Genomic DNA, 13,647 nt, shown 5'->3' with positions numbered 1-13,647 from the left:
GGATTTAGGTTAATATGTTGCTTTTTTGTTTGTTTGTTTTCTGGTTTGGGTTTTTTTTTTTTTTTTAACCCCTTCTGGACGGCACCAGGAGCTTCCGCTTTCCTCTGGAGAAAAATCCACTGATGGAGGAAAAAAAAAATCACGCTTTGCCCAAGCGGAAGCAGCTGCCATTGGATTTGCAGTTGGAAAGGTTTGCGCTGGTTTCATCACGTGGGTCCTTTGGGAAGAAACTTTCCAACTCCGTAATGGGGAGGGATCTGCGGAGCTTTTGGAAAAGTTGTGAATGGCAGCATTGATTATCATAGATGAAAACTGGAAGTACTCTGAGTGTCTCTCTCTAGCTTACTATGTGAAAGGAAAATAAATCTCAGGACCCCAAAGTCACTATGCCAAAGGGAAAAGTCAAGCTGAGAACTGCATCAGGGAAACCTACCTCTCACTTTATTCCTAAACGAGTTAACTCCAAAGATAAAAAAGCTAGATATGGCCTGGCCCTCACAATTTGCCCACTAGGAAATTCCTTGTGTGCCCCCAAATCTGTACCCTAAATCAGTTCTGTGGACTTTCAGTGACAATGTAAATTGATAGCTTATCTTCACAGGTGCTGGACTTTGACAGAACTCAAAGTCATCTCTCAGCTCACCTGAGACAAATATGTATCTCATTGCTTCCTCTGCCCTATGTTTATTTTTTCTTATGTAAAAATGCATATTCACTGAGCTAGATGAATGCCTAAGTGACTAGTCCTCTATCCCCCTCTCACATGTGAAAGGCTGACCAAAGACTCAGAAGAATGCAGCAATTTGCCTCTTACCTACCCATGCCTTTTAAAAATTTCCTCTTTCAGACCAGGCACAGTGGCTCGCACCCGTAGTCCCAGCCCTTTGGTGAGGCCGAGGCGGGTGGATCACGAGGTCGGGAGTTCAAGACCAGCCTGGCCAATATGGTGAAACCCCGTCTACTAAAAATACAAAAATTAGTTGAGCGTGGTGGCACGCACCTGTCGTCCCAGCAGCTTGGGAGGCTGAGGCAGGAGAATCGCTTGAACCCGGGAGGCAGAGGTTGCAGTGAGCTGAGATTGCACCACTGCACTCCAGCCTGGGCAACACAGTGAGGCCCTGTCTAAAAAAAAAAAAAAAAAAAATTCCTCTTTCCCCAGTATCTGAACTTTCCCCTTTAAATATTGAAGCCCTCAAAATCATCTTTGGAGAAAGGTACAGACCTGTCTGTCTCCCAGGCACACACGTTCTTTTTTTTTTTTTTGAGACGGAGTCTCGCTCTGTCGCCCAGGGTGGAGTGCAGTGGCGCAATTTCGGCTCACTGCAAGCTCCGCCTCCCGGGTTCACGCCATTCTCCTGCCTCAGCCTCTCCGAGTAGGTGGGACTACAGGCGCCCACCACCACGCCTGGCTAATTTTTTGTATTTTTAGTAGAGACGGGGTTTCACCGTGGTCTCGATCTCCTGACCTCGTGATTCGCCCGCCTCGGCCTCCCAAAGTGCTGGGATTACAAGCGTGAGCTGCCGCGCCCGGCGGCACACACATTCTTAACTTTGGCAAAATAAACTTGTAAATTGATTGAGACCAGTCTCTGGTGCTTTTTGGTTTACAACTGGAAAACTAAACTAGGCACATCCATGCAAGACAGATGTTCTATATGTTCAGTAGGGAGTGATGTTCAGGACATCATGTTAAGGGAAAAGCAGCAAGTTGTAGAGCAATATGTATGGGAAGCCCCTCAAATAAAAAATAATGTTTATGGACAGATAATGTGTGGATACACAGGAACAGGGCTGGAAACGAATGCATGCTAGGGAGAGACTGCTAAGGGTGGGGACAAGCGGGGAGAACTTGAGCTTTATCTGTATTGTTTGAATTTTTCTTATAAGAATGTACTTTCCAAATGTGTTGCTAATTAGGAGCCTAAAGCTGGGCACAGGGGCTCGCGCCTATAATCCCAGCACTTTGGGAGGCCAAGATGAGAGGATGGCTTGAGCTTGGGAGTTTGAGACCAGCCTGGGCAACTTAGCAAGACCCCGTCTCTAAAATATATATAAATTAGGGCCGGGCAAGGTGTCTCATGCCTGTAATCCCAGCACTTTGGGAGGCCAAGGCAGGCAGAGAACTCGGGGTCAGGAGTTCAAGATCAGCCTGGCCAATTTTTTTGTTATTGTTGTTTTGAGATAGAGTCTCACTCTGTTGCCCAGGCTGGAGTACAGTGGTGTGATCTCGGTCACTGCAACCTCCGCCTCCCAGGTTCAAGTGATTCTCTTGCCTCAGCCTCCTGAGTAGCTGGGATTACAGGCATGTGCCACCACGCCCAGCTAATTTTTGTATTTTTAGTAGAAACGGGGTTTCACCATGTTCAGGCTGGTCTCCAACTCCTGACCTCAGGTGATCCACCCGCCTCGGCCTCCCAAAGTGCTGGGAGTACAAGCGTGAGCCACCGTGCCCAGCCAGTGGCCAATTTTTTTTTTTTTTGAGGTGGAGTATCGCTCTGTTTCCCAGGCTAGAGTGCAGTAGCAGGATCTCAGCTCACTGCAAGCTCTGCCTCCCAGGTTCATGCCATTCTCCTGCCTCAGCCTCCTGAGTAGCTGGGACTACAGGAGCCCGCCACCACACCCAGCTAGTTTTTTGTGTTTAGTGGAGACGGGGTTTCACCGTGTTAGCCAGGATGATCTTGATCTCCTGACCTCATGATCCTCCCACCTCGGCCTCCCAAAGTGCTGGGATTACAGGCATGAGCCACAGTGCCCGGCCGCCAATGGCCAATTTTTTAAATACAAAAATTAGCCAGGCATGGTGGCGGGCGCCTGTAATCCAGTTATTCGGCAAGCTGAGTCAGGAGAGTCTTTTGAAGCCAGGAGTCGGAAATTGCACTGAGCTGAGATCGTGCCACTGCACTGCAGCCTGGGTGACAGAGTGAGATTCTGTCTCAAAAAATAAATAAATAAAATAAAATAAAATAAAATAAAAATAAATTTACAAAATAATAAGGAGGCTGAGAGGCACTGAGGTCAGTCACAATGGAGATGGACCCTGCTCTAACTCTGTATAACCATCTATAAAGTAGGTTAATAATAGTATCAAATATCTGAGATTGTTGTGAGGGTACGATAAATGCTTGACGCCATAGTAAATACTCAAAAAGTATTAACTGTTATGATTACCGCCGGTTATTCCCATCCTGCTCCATTAAAGCAGGATGTTTGGTTTGTTCACCATTGTATCCTCAGGCCCTGGAACAGTGCTGAGGACATGGTAGGTGGTTAAAAACAATTGGTTGGCCAGGTGCAGTGGCTCACACCTGTAATCCCAGCACTTTGGGAGGCCGAGGCAGGAAGATCACCTGAGGTCAGGAGTTCGAGACCGGCCTGACCAACATGGTGAAATCCCCTCTGTACTAAAAATACAAAAATTAGCCAGGCATGGTGGTGGGTGCCTGTAATCCCAGCTACTCCGGAGGCTGAGGCAGGAGAATCACTTGAACCCGGGAGGTGGAGGTTGCAGTGAGCTGCGATTGTACCACTGCACTCCAGCCTGAGCGACAGAGCGAGACTTTGTTTCAAAAAAAAAAAACCAATTGGTTGAATGAATGAAGAGCAACCTCCTGCTCAGCTCTCACCACCGACCTCCTCCTCACACTCTCTGCTTCCCTCAGTCTTCTCCCACTGGAGTCATCCCCCATCTACACTTGGCCCAGGTCTCATCCTCCTTCTCCCACTTCAATGCCTGCTGTTTCTTCTGTGAACCTAGGAGGCCTCCAGGGAGGTGATGAACTGCCTCCCACTGCTGCTGTTCTCAGCAATGCAGGTCCCGGGCTCTGCAGTGAAGTGGGAGGCAGGGATGCCTGCAACTGCAGGTTTGGTGGGGGCTCAAGAAAACAGAATGTGCCCCCAAGGAGCTCAGAGGCCTTTGCTCCACCCTACCTCCTAGGGCAGTGTGGTTGGCAGAGGAGAGGTAGCTTCCAGGATGCTCTGGCACCTCCTTGCCTCAGGAGCAAAGAAACTCAAGGAAGGTTTTTAGTAAAATGAAGCCCTCAGTGTAGCAGCAGACGCAAAAATCTGTACATGGTCTCACCATCTGGGGTGCACAGAGCCATTACACACACACACACACACACACACACACACACACACACACACACACAGTTATAAAATAAAGCACAGTTGGCTGGGCATGGTGGCTCATGCCTGTAATCCCAGCACTTTGAGAGGCTGAGGCGGGAGGATCACGAGGTCAGGAGTTCTAGACCAGCCTGGCCGACACGTAAAACCCATCTCTACTAAAAATACAAAAACTTAGCAGGGCATGGTGGTGGGCACCTATAATCCCAGCTACTCGGGAGGCTGAGGCAGGAGAATTGCTTGAAACCAGGTGGCGGAGGTTGCAGTGAGCCAAGATCATGCCACTGCATTCCAGCCTTGGCAACAAGAGTGAAACTCCATCTCAAAAAAATAATAATAATGAAATAAATAAAATAGAGCAGAGTCAGATGGGCATGGTGGCTCACGCCTGTAATCCCAGCACTTTGGGAGGCTGAGGCAGGCATATCATTTGAGGTCAGGAGTTCGAGACCAGCCTGGCCAACATGGTGAAACCCTGTCTCTACTAAAAGTACAAAAATTAGCTGGGCGTGCTGGTGCATGCCTGTAATCCCAGCTACTCAGGAGGCTGAGGCAGGAGAATTGCTTGAATCCAGAAGGCAGAAGATGCAGTGAGTCAAGATCGTGCCACTATACTCCAGCCTCAGTAACACGGCGAGACTCTATCTCAAAAAATAAATAAAATAAAAATAAAATAGAACAGAGTCTAGTGATTAAATCCAAGGATTAAACTTAGACAAATCCGCTCAGCTTCCACCACTTTCTTTTTCTTTTTCCTTTTTCTTTTTTTCTCTCTTTTGAGACAGGGTCTCACTCTGTTGCCCAGTTTGGAGTGCAGTGGTGCAATCACGGCTCACAGCAGCCTCCAACGCCTGGGCTCAAGTGATCCTCCCACCTCAGCCTCCCAAGTAGCTGGGACTATAGGTGTGTGCCACCACACAGGGTCTTGCTATGTTGCCGAAGCTGGTCTCAAACAGCTGGGTTCAAGCAATCCTCCTGCCTTGGCTTCCCAAAGTGCTGGGATTACAGGCATGAGCCACCACACTCAGCCCTTTAAAAACAATTATTTGGCCAGGCGCGGTGGCTCAAGCCTGTAATCCCAGCACTTTGGGAGGCCGAGGCGGGCGGATCACGAGGTCAGGAGATCGAGACCATCCTGGCTAACACGGTGAAACCCCGTCTCTACTAAAAATACAAAAAATTAGCTGGGCGTGGTGGCGGGCGCCTGTAATCCCAGCTACTCAGGAGGCTGAGGCAGGAGAATGGCGTGAACCCGAGAGGTGGAGCTTGCAGTGAGCCGAGATCGTGCCAGTGCACTCCAGCCTGGGGGACAGAGAAAGACTCCGTCTCAAAAAAAAAAAAAAAATAATAAATAAATAAAAACAATTATTTTTTTCTTATAGCATAGAGACTGGATCTCACTACGTTGCTCAGGCTGGTTTTATTATTTTATTTTATTTTATTTGAGATGGAGTCTCGCTCTGTCTCCCAGGCTGCAGTGCAGTGGCACAATCTCGGCTCACTGCAGCCTCTGCCTCCCGGGTTCAAGTGATTCTCCTGCCTCAGCCTCCTGAGGATTACAGGCACATACCACCACACATGGCTAATTTTTTTTTTTTTTTTTTTTTTGAGACAGAATCTCACTCTGTCACCCAGGCTGGAGTGCAGTGGCGCGATCTCGGCTCACTGCAAGCTCTGCCTCCCTGGTTCATGCCATTCTCCTGCCTCAGCCTCCCGAGTAGCTGGGACTACAAGTGCCTGCCACCACGCCTGGCTAATTTTTTGTATTTTTAGTAGAGACGGGGTTTCACCGTGTTAGCCAGGATGGTCTCGATCTCCTGACCTCATGATCCACCCACCTCGGCGTCCCAAAGTGCTGGGATTACAGGCATGAGCCACCGCGCCCGGCCAAACACGTGGCTAATTTTTGTATTTTTAGTAGAGATGGGGTTTCATCGTGCTGGCCAGGCTGGTCTCGAACTCCTGACCTCAGGTGATTTGCCTGCTTCAGCCTCCCAAACTCCTAGGATTACAGGCATGAGCCACCACTCTTGGCCTCCAGCCTGGTCTTGAACTCCTTGGCTCAAGTGATCCTCCCACCTTGGGCTCCAAAAGTGCTGGGATTACTGGTGTGAGCCACCACACCTGGCCTCTCATCACTTTCTAACCATGTGAGCAAGCCACTCAACCTCTTTGAGCCCAGCTTCCTTATCTGTGAGATTAAAATAGAATTTACCAAATTAGGTTGTTGGGAGGGTTTAATGAGCTAATGCACATAAAGGGTTTAGCGCAGTGCCTAGTACAGTGTAGGCATCCAAACTCTTTATTGTTAAACAAACGACCCACTGCCAGAATGTGAGGGTCCAGGTCTGGGAGGGAGGACTTCTTCGAGAAGGTGAAATCTTCAGGCCCCTGATGAGATGTGTGGCTGTTACTGGTAGCAGAAATTCCCTCTGGGAGCCAGGACTGCCCATAGGGATATCTTAGGTTGGGTCCCTAGATGCAGAGCCTGAGACAGGAATTCTTGTGTAAGCGACTTCCTAGGGGAGTGGGGAAAGCAGGATAGGGCAGGGAAAGAAACCAAGTGAAGATGTAAGTTCACCTAAATTTTGCCTCAATCTAATTGAACAGGGAGCTCTGGAGCATAAAATGCAATCCAGGCCGGGCGCAGTGGCTCACACCTGTAATCCCAGCATTTTGGCAGGCCAGGCCGAGGTAGGCGGATCACCTGAGGGCAGGAGTTCCAGAACAGTCTGACTGATGTGGAGAAACCCCACCTCTACTTAAAATACAAAAAGTAACCAAGTCTGGTGGCCTGTGCCTGTAATCCCAGCTACTCAGGAGGCTGAGGCAAAAGAATGGCTTGAACCTGGGAGGCGTAGGATGCAGTGAGCTGAGATATCGCTACTGCCCTCCAGCCTGGTGACAGAGCAAGACTCCGTCTAAAAAAAAAAGAAACAAAAAACAAAAAGAAACACCAGTTTCCCACTTTATAATAGTTTATAATTTATTATCTAATGAAGTGATATAAACAAGACACCATGAACCAAAGCTTCCTAAATTCCATTCATTTCATTTCTAATTTGATTGGTTTTTGCATGTGTATGTTTTTTTACATTTTTTTTTTTTTAGAGATCAGATCTTGCCCATAGCCCAGGCTGGAGTACAGTAGTACGATCATAGCCCAGTCTAACCTCAAATTCCTGGGCTCAAAGGATTCTGCCACCTCAGGCTCTCAACTCGCTAGGACTATAAGCTCTTGCCACCATGCCCAACTAAATTTTATTTATTTAATTTAATTAATTATTTATTTTAATTTTATTATTATTATACTTTAAGTTTTAGGGTACATGTGCACAATGTGCAGGTTTGTTACATATGTATACATGGGCCATGTTGGTGTGCTGCACCCATTAACTTGTCATTTAGCATTAGGTATATCTGCTAATGCTATCCCTCCCCCCTCCCCCTACCCCACAACAGTCCCCAGAGTGTGATGTTCCCCTTCCTGTGTCCATGTGTTCTCATTGTTCAATTCCCACCTATGAGTGAGAACATGTGGTGTTTGGTTTTTTGTCCTTGCGATAGTTTGCTGAGAATGATGGTTTCCAGTTTCATCCATGTCCCTACAAAGGACATGAACTCATCATTTTTTATGGCTGCATAGTATTCCATGGTGTATATGTGCCACATTTTCTTAATCCAGTCTATCATTATGGGACATTTGGGTTGGTTCCAAGTCTTTGCTATTGTGAATAGTGCTGCAATAAACATACGTGTGCAAGTGTCTTTATAGTAGCATGATTTATAATCCTTTGGGTATATACCCAGTAATGGGATGGCTGGGTCAAATGGTATTTCTAGTTCTAGATCCCTGAGGAATCGCCACACTGAGTTCCACAATGGCTGAACTAGTTTACAGTCCCACCAACAGTGTAAAAGTGTTCCTATTTCTCCACATCCTCTCCAGCACCTGAATTTATTTATTAAAAAAAAATTTTTTTGACGGAGTCTCACTGTGTCACCCAGACTGCATTGCAGTGACACGATCTCGGCTCACTGCACCCTCTGCCACCTGGGTTCAAGCGATTCTCCTGCCTCAGCCTCCCGAGTAGCTGGGATTACAGGTGTCTGCCACTGCGCCCGGGTAATTTTTGTATTTTTAGTAGAGATGGGGTTTCACCATCTTGGCCAGGCTGGTCTTGAACTCCTGATCTGGTGATCCACCTGCCTCAGCCTCCCAAAGTGCTGGGATTACAGGCATGAGCCACTGCGCCCGGCATTTATTTTATTTTATGTAGGGAAGGGGTCTTGTTATGTTGTCCAGGCTGGTCTTGAACTCCTGGGTTCAAACGATCCCTTCACCTTGGCTTCCCAAAACACTGGAATTATAGGTGTGGGTCAGCATGCCTGGCCAACATCTAGATCATTTATTTTTCTTTTTTGAGACAGGTTCTTGCTCTGTCGCCCAGGCTGGAGTGCAGTGGCTCAGTCTTCACACACTGCGGCCTCTGCCTCCAGGCCCAAGCTGTCCTCCCACCTCAGCCTTCCAAGTAGCTGGGACTACAGGCACAGGCCACCACAATCAGCTAATTTGTGTGTGTGTGTGTGAGAGATGGAATCTCGCTCTGTCGCCCAGGCTGGAGTGCAGTGGTGCGATCTCAGCTCACTGCAAGCTCCGCCTCCCGGGTTCACGCCATTCTCCTGCCTCAGCCTCCCGAATAGCTGGGACTACAGGCGCCCGCCACCAAGCCTGGCTAATTTTTGTATTTTTAGTAGAGACATGATTTCACCGTGTTAGCCAGGATGGTCTCGATCTCCTGACCTCGTGATCTGCCCGCCTCGGCCTCCCAAAGTGCTGGGATTACAGGCGTGAGCCACCGCACCTGGCCTGCCTGGCCCTTAATTTTTAACCTTTCTTTTTTTTTTTTTGAGATGGCGTCTCACCCTGTCGCCCAGGCTGGAGTGCAGTGTTGCGATCTCAGCTCACTGCAACCTCTGCCTCCCAGGTTCAAGCGATTCTCTTGCCCCAGCTTCCTGAGTAGCTGGGATTACAGGCACCTGCCACCACGCCCAGCTAATTTTTTTATTTTTAGTAGAGACGGGGGTTTCACCATGTTGGTCAGGCTGGTCTCGAACTCTTGACCTTGTGATCCGCCCACCTCGGCCTCTCAAAGTGCTGGGATTACAGGCGTAAACCACCGTGCCAGGCCAATTTTTAAACTTTTGTTTGTTTGTTTTTGAGACAGTCTCTCTGTCGCCCAGGCTGGAGTGCAGTGGCCGCGATCTCCGCTCACTGCAAGCTCTGCCTCCCGCATTCACGGTATTCTCCTGCCTCAGCCTCCCGAGTAGCTGGGACTACAGGCGCCCGCCACCACGCCTGGCTAATTTTTTGTATTTTTAGTAGAGACGGGGTTTCACCGTGTTAGCCAGGATGGTCTTGATCTCCTCACCTCGTGATCCGCCCGCCTCAGCCTCCCAAAGTGCTGGGATTACAGGTGTGAGCCACAGCGCCTGGCCAATTTTTAAACTTTTTGTAGATACAGAGTTCCTCTATATTGCCCAGGCTGTTCTCCAGCTCCTGGGCTCAAGCGATCCTCCTACCTCAGCTTCTCAAAGTGCTGGGATTACAGGAGTGAGCCACTGTGCTCTTGCTCTTACCATGCTGCAACAAATGTCCTCTATGTGTAATTTTGAACATATACAAATAGGATACTTTGTTAGAAAATAAATTGCTAGGGCAGGGCGTAGTGGCTCACACCTGTAATCCCAGTACTTTGGGAGCCCGACGTGGGTGGATCACGAGATCAGGGGTTCAAGACGAGCCTGACCAAGATGGTGAAACCCCGTCTCTACTAAAAATACGAAAAATTAGCTGGGCGTGGTGGTGCACACCTGTAATCTCAGCTACTCGGGAGGCTGAAGCACAGAATTGCTCACACCTGGGAGGCGGAGGTTGTAGTGAGCCAAGATTGCGCCACTAAACTCCAGCCTGGGCGACAGAGCGAGACTCTGTCTCACAAAAAAAAAAAAAAAAAAAGAAAGAAAGAAAAAAGAAAAAGCGGCCGGGCGCGGTGGCTCATGCCTGTAATCCCAACACTTTGGGAGGCTGAGGCGGGCAGATCGTTTGAGGTCAGGAGTTCAAGAGCAGCCTGGCCAACATGGTGAAACCCCGTCTCTATAAAAATACAAAAATTAGACAGGCATGGTGGTGTGTGCCTGTAATCCCAGCTACTTGGGAGGCTGAGGCAGGAGAATCGCTTGAACCTGGGAGGTGGAAGTTGCAGTGAGCTGAGATTGTGTCATGGCAATCCAGCCTGGGTGACAGAGCAAGACTCCGTCTCAAAAAAAAAAAAAAAAGGAAAAGAAAATAAATTGCTAGGTCAAATGGTTTGTGCATTTGTAATTTTGAAGATATTACCAAGCTGTTCTTCATACAGGTGGCACAGATTTCCAGTTACACTAGCAGTGGATAAGAATACCCCACATTCTTGCCAAGACAGTTATCAAGCTTTTTGATTGTTGCCAATCTGGTATGTGAAAAATGATATCTCAGTGTGGTGATTTTCATCTGCATTTCTTTTATTATTTATTTTTATTTTTATTTTTTTTGAGATGGAGTCTTGCTGTCGCCCAGGCTGGAGTGCAGTGGCGCGATCCTAGCTCACTGCAGGCTCTGCCCCCCGGGGTTCACGCCATTCTCCTGCCTCAGCCTCCCGAGTAGCTGGGACTACAGGCGCCCGCCACCTCGCCCGGCTAATTTTTTGTATTTTTAGTTTTCACCGTGTTAGCCAGGATAGTCTCAATCTCCTGACCTCGTGATCCGCCCGCCTCGGCCTCCCAAAGTGCTGAGATTACAGGCGTGAGCCACTGCGCCCGGCCTTGCATTTCTTTTATTAAGAGTGATGTGGCTAGGTACAGTGGCTCACGCCTGTAATCCAAACACTTTGGTAGGCCAAGGTGGGTGGATCACGAGGTCAGGAGTTCGAGACTAGCCTGGCCAACATGGTGAAACCCCATCTTTACTAAAAATACAAAAATTAGCTCGGCGTGGTGGCGGGTGCCTGTAATCCCAGCTATTCGGGAGGCTGAGGCAGGAGAATTGCTTGAACCTGGGAGGCAGAGGTTGCAGTGAGCCTAGATCACACCACTGCACTCCAGCCTAGGCAACAGAGCAAGATTCTGTCCAAAAAAAAAAAAAAGAGGAAGGAGAAAGAGAAGGAGAGGAAAGGAGAAGGAGAAGGGAAGGGGAAACGTGATGCTCCCTTTGCATCCCATTGAGGTACAGAGGGAAAAAAAAGAAAGAAGAGTGATGCTCTGAGAAAATACCAAGTGTTAGGCTGGGCGCAATAGCTCACGCCTGTAATCCCAGCACTTTGGGAGGCTGAGGCGGGGGGGATCACCTGAGATCAGGAGTTCGAGACCAGCCTGACCAACATGGAGAAACCCCATCTCTACTAAAAATACAAAAATTAGTGGGGCATGGTGGCGCATGCCTGTAATCCCAGCTACTTGGGAGGCTAAGGCAGGATAATCGCTTGAACCCAGGAGGCGGAGGTTGCGGTGAGCTGAGATCGTGCCATTGCACTCCAGCCGGGCAACAAGAGCAAAGCTCTGTCTCAAATAAATAAATAAATAAATAAATAACAAGTGTTAGTGAAGATGTGGAGAAATTGGAAGCCTGTCCACTGTTGGTGGGAGTGGAGAATGGTGCAGCCGCTATGGGAAACAGTATGGCGCTCCTCAAAAAATTAACACTAGAGTGCTCGCTTCGGCAGCACATATACTAAAATTGGAACGATACAGAGAAGATTAGCATGGCCCCTGTGCAAGGATGACACGCAAATTCGTGAAGCGTTCCATATTTAAAAAAAAAAAATTGAAGGCCGGGTGCGGTGGCTCATGCCTGTAATCCCAGCACTTTGGGAGGCCGAGGTGGGTGGATCACGAGGTCAGGAGTTCGAGACCAGCCTGACCAATATGGTGAAATCCCATCTCTACTAAAAATACAAAAATTAGCCGGGTGTGGTGGCATGCGCCTGTAATCCCAGCTACTCAGGAGGCTGACGCAGGAGAATCACTTGAACCCAGGAGACAGAGGTTGCAGTGAGCTGAGATTGCACCATTACACTCCAGCCTGGGCAAAAGAGCAAGACTCTGTCTCAAAAAAAAAAAAAAAATTAACACTAGAATTACTAGGTCTGGATGGGACAGTCAGGGCTTGCGAAAGGATCAACAAGTCTTTGGCTACAGATTTATTACATCCGTCTTTGGAAGAGGAAAAGAAAAATCATAAAAGAAATTGCTAGTTCAAAGTCCAAATTCTTATTTTATGGATGTAAAATGTTGAGATTGTCCCAAGATTACCATAATTTTCAGCCATGCTCAGACAGTGGTTCTTTGTGTGGGTTGTTCAACAGTATCAGCCTACAGAAGGAAAGGCCAGACTCACAGAGGGTGTTCACAAGGAACACAAATGGAGTTAGAGGAAAGCAACACAAATGGAGTGATCCACACCACTTCCTGAATCTGTGTTATCTCACAGAAAGCCTTATCATAAGTCTAGCAATTCTAGCCGGGCGCGGTGGCTCACGCTTGTAATCCCAGCACTTTGGGAGGCCGAGGCGGGCGGATCACGAGGTCAGGAGATCGAGACCACGGTGAAACCCCGTCTCTACTAAAAAATACAAAAAATTAGCCGGGCGTGGTGGTGGGCGCCTGTGGTCCCAGCTACTTGGAGAGGCTGAGGCAGGAGAATGGCGTGAACCCGGGAGGCGGAGCTTGCAGTGAGCCAAGATTGCGCCACTGCACTCCAGCCTGGGCGACAGAGCGAGACTCTGTCTCAAAAAAAAAAAAAAAAAAAAAAACATAAGTCTAGCAATTCTAATTCATCTACCAAGATAATGTATTCATAATTATGTTTGATTTTGCAAAGTATACAATAGTGATCTATTTTGGTGTCCGTTTTCCAATAAAGTTTTGATTATGGGCAAAAAAAAAAAGTTACTATATGATCCAGCAATTTCACTTGCTCTGTCGCCCAGGCTGGCATGCAGTGGCACAATCATGGTTCACTGCAGCCTGGACCTCCTTGGCTCAATTGATCCTCCTGCTTCAACCTCACAAATAGCTGGGACTACAGGCATGCATCACCACGCCTGGTTATTTTTTGCCCAGCCAAAAAATCATTTTATTATGGAAACTTCAAATATATCCAAAGGTGAAAAAATGTTTAATTAAACCAGAGTAACCACTCATCCCTTTTTTTTTTTTTTTTGAGATAGAGTCTCGTTCTGTTGCCCAGGCTGGAGTGCAGTGGTGCGATCTCTGCTCACTGCAACCTCTGCCTCCTGGGTTTCAAGCCATTCTCCTGCCTCGGCCTCCTGAGTAGCTGGGATTATAGGCATGTGACACCATGCCCGGCTAATTTTTGTATTTTTAGTAGAGACAGGGTTTCACCATGTTGGCCAGGCTGGTCTGGAACTCCTGACCTCAAGTGACCCGCCCGCCTTGGCCTCCCAAAGTCCTGGGATTATGCGTATG

General features: G+C 48.1%; 1 non-coding gene across 1 annotated transcript; it reads left to right on the top strand.

Moving 5' to 3' along the window:
• The first annotated feature begins 11,866 nt into the window (after window positions 1–11,866).
• LOC129457981 (U6 spliceosomal RNA) lies at window positions 11,867–11,973 on the top strand. Its single transcript, XR_008649496.1, has one exon. It is a non-coding gene; the product is annotated as a U6 spliceosomal RNA (small nuclear RNA).
• Window positions 11,974–13,647: the final 1,674 nt, after the last annotated feature.

This window comes from Symphalangus syndactylus, chromosome 11 (genome assembly GCF_028878055.3).
Source record: "Symphalangus syndactylus isolate Jambi chromosome 11, NHGRI_mSymSyn1-v2.1_pri, whole genome shotgun sequence".
Taxonomy (NCBI): domain Eukaryota; kingdom Metazoa; phylum Chordata; class Mammalia; order Primates; family Hylobatidae; genus Symphalangus; species Symphalangus syndactylus.
Note: the sequence above shows the minus strand (reverse complement) of the source record. Positions and strands in the feature narration are given on the sequence as shown.